At 40.7% G+C, this 5,515-nt stretch overlaps 1 pseudogene; it reads left to right on the top strand.

The window, feature by feature from the left end:
• The first annotated feature begins 2,620 nt into the window (after positions 1-2,620).
• Positions 2,621-3,744, top strand: LOC101413280 (poly(rC)-binding protein 2 pseudogene; annotated as a pseudogene).
• The last annotated feature ends 1,771 nt before the right edge of the window (positions 3,745-5,515 follow it).

Raw genomic sequence — 5,515 nt, 5'->3', positions numbered from 1 at the left:
AGTTTTGGTGATTATGAATAACACTGCTATTAACATTCATGTACAGGTTTTTGTGTGAACATAAGCTTTCAATTGACTTGGGTAATATACACATCTCTTTTTCTCCAAAGCATCTGAGTGTGCAGTTTGTACTCTGAGATCCCTGCAGAGTATATGCAAACTCTCTAAATAGTATATTAATTAACAGGATAGGTTCTGGAATCATGCATACATGTATTCTAATTACAAAGTCAGAATGTTTGGCTATATGTTATATAATCACAGAATCAGAGATGTGAGGATGGAATAATTCCATCAAAAAGGTAAGGGAATGGAGAGAAGAAGTTTTGCCTTGAACTGCACCTTTGCACAACTTAGATACTGTTGCAATATGTTAAAAAAGCAGAAATTTTTCCCCATTTTTTTGTTATACATTTTATGTGATAGTCAGTGCTGATAAACACAATTTTTTTTGCATTCTACTTACTTTTATATAAAAATGGAATTGTATATGCTTAAGGAAATATATTAATTTAAATCATTCTACACCATATTCACCAATTAAAAATATGTGATCACTTCTCTCCATTAACCATAATCCCAAAACTTAGAATTTACAATAGCATATTACTAAGAGTACTTCTGGGTTTGTGAATGATTTACTTTTAAAATAAAGTCAGATGTTCTCAATGCTCTAAGAGAAATGTCAATAAAATTATCCTGTGTTTAAATTTTTTGCCCATCTGTTCGGCAAAGATGGAAAAGTTGACTAACAATGTATTGGCCCTCTTTCAGTTGTGTTCCTTTCATGTGGTGAGGAGACCACTGGACCAAGGGGTTGTACCCACTAGATCCTCCAGCCCTGTTCCAAGTCATGTTCCAGAGACCTAGGATCTCTTATGCAAAGGGCTGTTAATCTGCTTCCATTGGGTACGTGGACCTCTTGCCAGGATCCATTCACTTATAGGAGCAAAGCATGGCTATTTGTGTATAAGGATGAGCTGTTGACAGACAGTTGGATTGCTCACATGTGTGTGCAAGGGGCTCCTTGCAGTGCAGGCTGAGTCCAGGAGTGGGAAGAGAAGGGAGGAAGACTGGCCAAGGTCTTCCGTTTATATTTTTGCCTTAGGTTTTGCAAATGTTTTTGAGGCAGTAAAATTCTATCACATGTTTATAATAGTCCAGAATGAATTATTTCTGGTGTGCCATTAATACTTTACTTTACCTCAAACATTTTCAGCCTTTAAATGTTTTTGAATCCTATAAAAAAGTTGTCAACAAAAGCTTTAAAACATATGTAGCTGTGGTAATTTGAGTCTCTTGAGGACTCCCCCAAATTATATTCTTAAATCCATTCCTGGGAAGCGGACTTGGCTCAACTGATAGGGCATCTGCCTACCACATGGGAGGTCCAAGGTTCAAACCCAGGGCCTCCTGACCCGTGTGATGAGCTGGCCCAAGCACAGTGCTGATGCACGCAAGGAGTGCCCTGCCACACAGGGGTGTCCCCCATGTAAGGTAGCCCAATGCACAATGAGTGCACCCCATAAGGAGAGCCGCCCAGCACGACAAAAGAGCAGCCTTCCCAGAAATGGCACCACACACAGAGACAGAGAGCTGATGCAGCAAGATGACGCAACAAAATGAGACAGAGATTCTGGGTGCCACTGACAAGAATACAAGTGGACACAGAACACACAGCAAATGGACACAGAGAGCAGACAACTGGGGTGTGGGAGGAAGGGGAGAAAAAAAAAAGGTTACTTAAAAAAAAAATCCATTCCTATAGCTATAAATGTTCTTTAGGCTAGGGCTATTTGATTAGCCCAGTAAGGTATAGCCCAGGGTGGGTCTTAATCCTCTTATAAATTGGAATTGGCAGAGACAGAGAGAAAAGACCCAGGAATTCAGAGAGGAGGCCTTAAGCTGAAAGCAACAGATCCTGGAAGAGAAGGAAGGGACTGGCAGATGCTACCACGTGCCTTCTCATATGACAGAGAAGTCCAGGATTGCCTGTAGCAGTAGTTTTTGGGGTGAGAGTGTCACCTGATTCCTTGATTTGCATATTTTTCTCTTGCCTCAGAACTGGAAGCTTTTAAGTTAATAATTCCCCATTGCAAAAGTCAACCCATTTCTGGTACTTTCTTACTAAAATAGTAGCAAAATCAGATGTTTTAGGGACTAGGCAGGTAACAGAAATTAGCAAAGCCAGCTGGAATAAGAGGCAGTAAGAAGTGGGGTCCCTTGTAAAGCAGAGAGCACATGTCTAAAGGCAGAGCAGTTATGTAACTTAAGCTGATCATTGCCAACTGGAATATGTTACCAGCGATGAAACAATTATGAAATTTTAAAAGCGGTTTGTGCTTCCGTGGTCAGAGGGTGCCAGGAGTTGAAAGAGAGCTGTCAGTCCTGTCCCCCTCCTAGACCAGCTGAAGCTGCTGCCTGCACCCTCTCTATCTGCCTGGGGCCTTGTTCTTCTCCAGGTCCTCCTTTCTCTTCTGTCCACCCCAGGGACCCCTTCGCCTTCTAGCCTGCCCCTATTGTTCTGTCCCTGGCCTTCTGCCCATTCCCTTTTACCGCACAATCACCTCGAGCCTGCAGGTTTTGGCTTTCACCTCCACCAGTGATCAAAGCTTGACCATTCAAAGTCCAGCTCCCCAGAACAGTGCTGGGCACAGACTCCGGTGTGATTGAAGGTGGATTAAATGTCACCCTCACCACCAGGTACTTCTGCGTGGAAAGGAAGTTGGCAGTATAATTGGAAAGACAGGATACTCAGTTCAGAAGATGCAGGAGGAAAGTGGTGCACATACCATCATCTCAGAAGGGAATGTCCTGAGAGAATTATTATTTTGGCTATACCCACTAATGTCATCTTTAAAACCTTTGCCATGATTATTGACAAACTGGAAGAGGACATCAGCAACTCTCTGACTAATAGCACAGCTGCCAGTAGACCCCCAGTCACCCTGAGGCTGGTTGTCCCTGCTAATCAATGCGGCTCTCTCATTGGGAACGGTGCAAGATCAAGGAAGCACCAGAAAGTACAGAGTCTCAGATCTTCAGAGCATATCCCCCAATTCAACTGGGCAGGCCATCACTATTGCTGGAATTTTGCAATCCATCACTGAGTGTGTCAAACCGATCTGCACGGTCATGTTGGAGACTCTCTCCCAGCAACTCCAAGTTCCTTTACCAAGGGTGTGACCATCTCGTACAGGCCCAAGCAGACCAGTTCTCCAGTCATCTTTGCATCAGGACAAGTACAGCACAGGCAGCTACAGTGGGAGCTTTCTCCACACCACTCCGTCCCTGTACCTCAACCCTGACCTGGAGGGACCACCTCTAGAGGTCTATACCATTCAGGGACAGTATGCCATCCCATGGCCAGATTTGACCGAGCTGCACTGGTCGGTGATGCAACAGGCTAATTTCTCCATGATGCATAGCAACACGGGATTCAGTGGTATTGAATCCAGCTCTCCAGAGGTGAAAGGCTATTGGGCATGTTTGGAAGCATCTGCTCAGACTACCTCCCATGAACTCACCATTCCAAATGATTGACTGGTAGCATAATTGGGTGTGAAGGCCCCAAAATCAATGAGATCCTTCAGCTGTCTGGGGCACAGTGCAAAATTGTGAACCCAGTGGAAGGATCTACTGATAGGCAGGTTACCACACTGGATCTGCTGTCAGCATTAGCCTGGCTCAGTATCGGTCAATGTCAGGCTTTCCTCAGAGACCTGTTGCATGGGAAGCAGTTAAAACAATGCAGATTCATCCATAGTCTCTGCTGTTCAATATCATCTATGATCCAGCTGTGTAGATTCTGAACAGTCAGCAATTCCAAGTTTTAAACAGTCTGTAAATTTTCAGTTTCTGCACACTTATGATTCACTTGTGATTTTTAAATCAAAGCATTTTAATTCCTTTCTCTGTTTATCTATTAATGCTAAGATTCATATTTAGTGTTTTATAAGCTTCTCCCTTTTTATTTATTTTTACTCATGATTTTTTTTTCTGTTTGTGATGGAAATGTAAGCATGGAATATTAATGCATTTCAGTTTAGTTCTGTAATGTCAGGCATTTTTCAAAAAAATTAAAAGATGAACTGGAGCTTTTTCTTTGTGAATAGAACCTGAAAAAATATTAATACAAAAAAATTTTAAATTACTATTGGCCAAACAAATACATCTAGGGCTGAAACCAGCTAATTGCAGTCAGTTTTCAATCTCTGCCCTAAAACCTCCAGTAATGACAGTAGAATAAGATTCTATTGGGTTATGCCTGATATTCAATGAGTGGTTTTGCTGTAGAATAATCGAGTATTTGTTACCAGATACTTTATACAAATAAATGTGTGCTTATAATAGTGTAGGTAAGAAAGTCTAAGGTATCTAGATGATAAGCTGCTCTGGGTCCCAACTTAGAAATTCTAATAATATCTGGGGATATCCTAAAGGCTCAAAGTCAATGGGGTTGCCTGGGGATTTGTCAGAGGTTTCAGGTTTGCCTTACTCTCTTCCTGATCACAGGCAACCGGCTTTACCACTCTGAGTCATAGTCTTCACATCTTTTAGATGAGAAGATAAGACTACACCTTTTTTAAAAGGTCTTACTGACTTGTAAATTGTGAATTAATTCAACAAGTCTGTCTAACATTAAAGCCACTTTCTCCTAATTCCAAATGGTTGTCTTAAGAAGTTGCAGAAATGGTAGCCCATCTGGCCCTAACCCAACTGTTTTGGGACACCTTGGACTTAAAGAAGTTCCAATGGCATTGTCCTCACTACTGTGAGGGTGATCCAGCTCATCTGTTAAGTAGAGATTGCCTGTTTTTCTTCGTTCTTTTCTTTAATTGTGTTTCAGGGTGAATTAGCCTTTACACTATTCATGTGTCTATTATCTTAAAATGTGACTCCTCCAGATACATCTTCAGTTTGTTCTATAAACTGTGAAAAATGATGCAAATTTTTAAAGTTATTTTATTCCTGTCCCTTATTCAGAACAAAATAATAGACTGGGAGTGAGGTCTCTGAATGGATTCATCCATCAGAGGGGCTCCCCAAAAGCAGTGCCAGTTTATAGAAAGGAAAAGGGGAAATATTGGTATTACTGTGATTTTTTTCTGTTCTCAAAAGAGGAGAACTACATTATTCTAAAGACATATCTTAGTTAAAATGTTTATGAAGCACAAATCATTTCAATTAAGTCATCCAGGTGATGAGAGTCAAATATAAAAAGAAAATTCTAGTTGTAGTCCCTTAATATTCTCCATAGTTCACTTTACTCAGAATAAATATCTGTATTGCATTACAGTATATATCTTAAATTTCCCCAGTATCACTCAATTCATTAATAGTCCATCAACAAATATTAAAAGTATCTGTCATTTCCAGGCATTGTTCTACCATGATTTGCCAAGAGATCATTACATTAAAAACATTTGAGTTCTCAGAATGTAGGAATAAAATATGGATTAGAATGGACTTACTGGTATTCTGCTATAGAATTATTGTGACTCTAGCAATGGAA

This window comes from Dasypus novemcinctus, chromosome 13, assembly GCF_030445035.2.
Source record: "Dasypus novemcinctus isolate mDasNov1 chromosome 13, mDasNov1.1.hap2, whole genome shotgun sequence".
NCBI classification, from domain to species: domain Eukaryota; kingdom Metazoa; phylum Chordata; class Mammalia; order Cingulata; family Dasypodidae; genus Dasypus; species Dasypus novemcinctus.
Note: the sequence above shows the minus strand (reverse complement) of the source record. Positions and strands in the feature narration are given on the sequence as shown.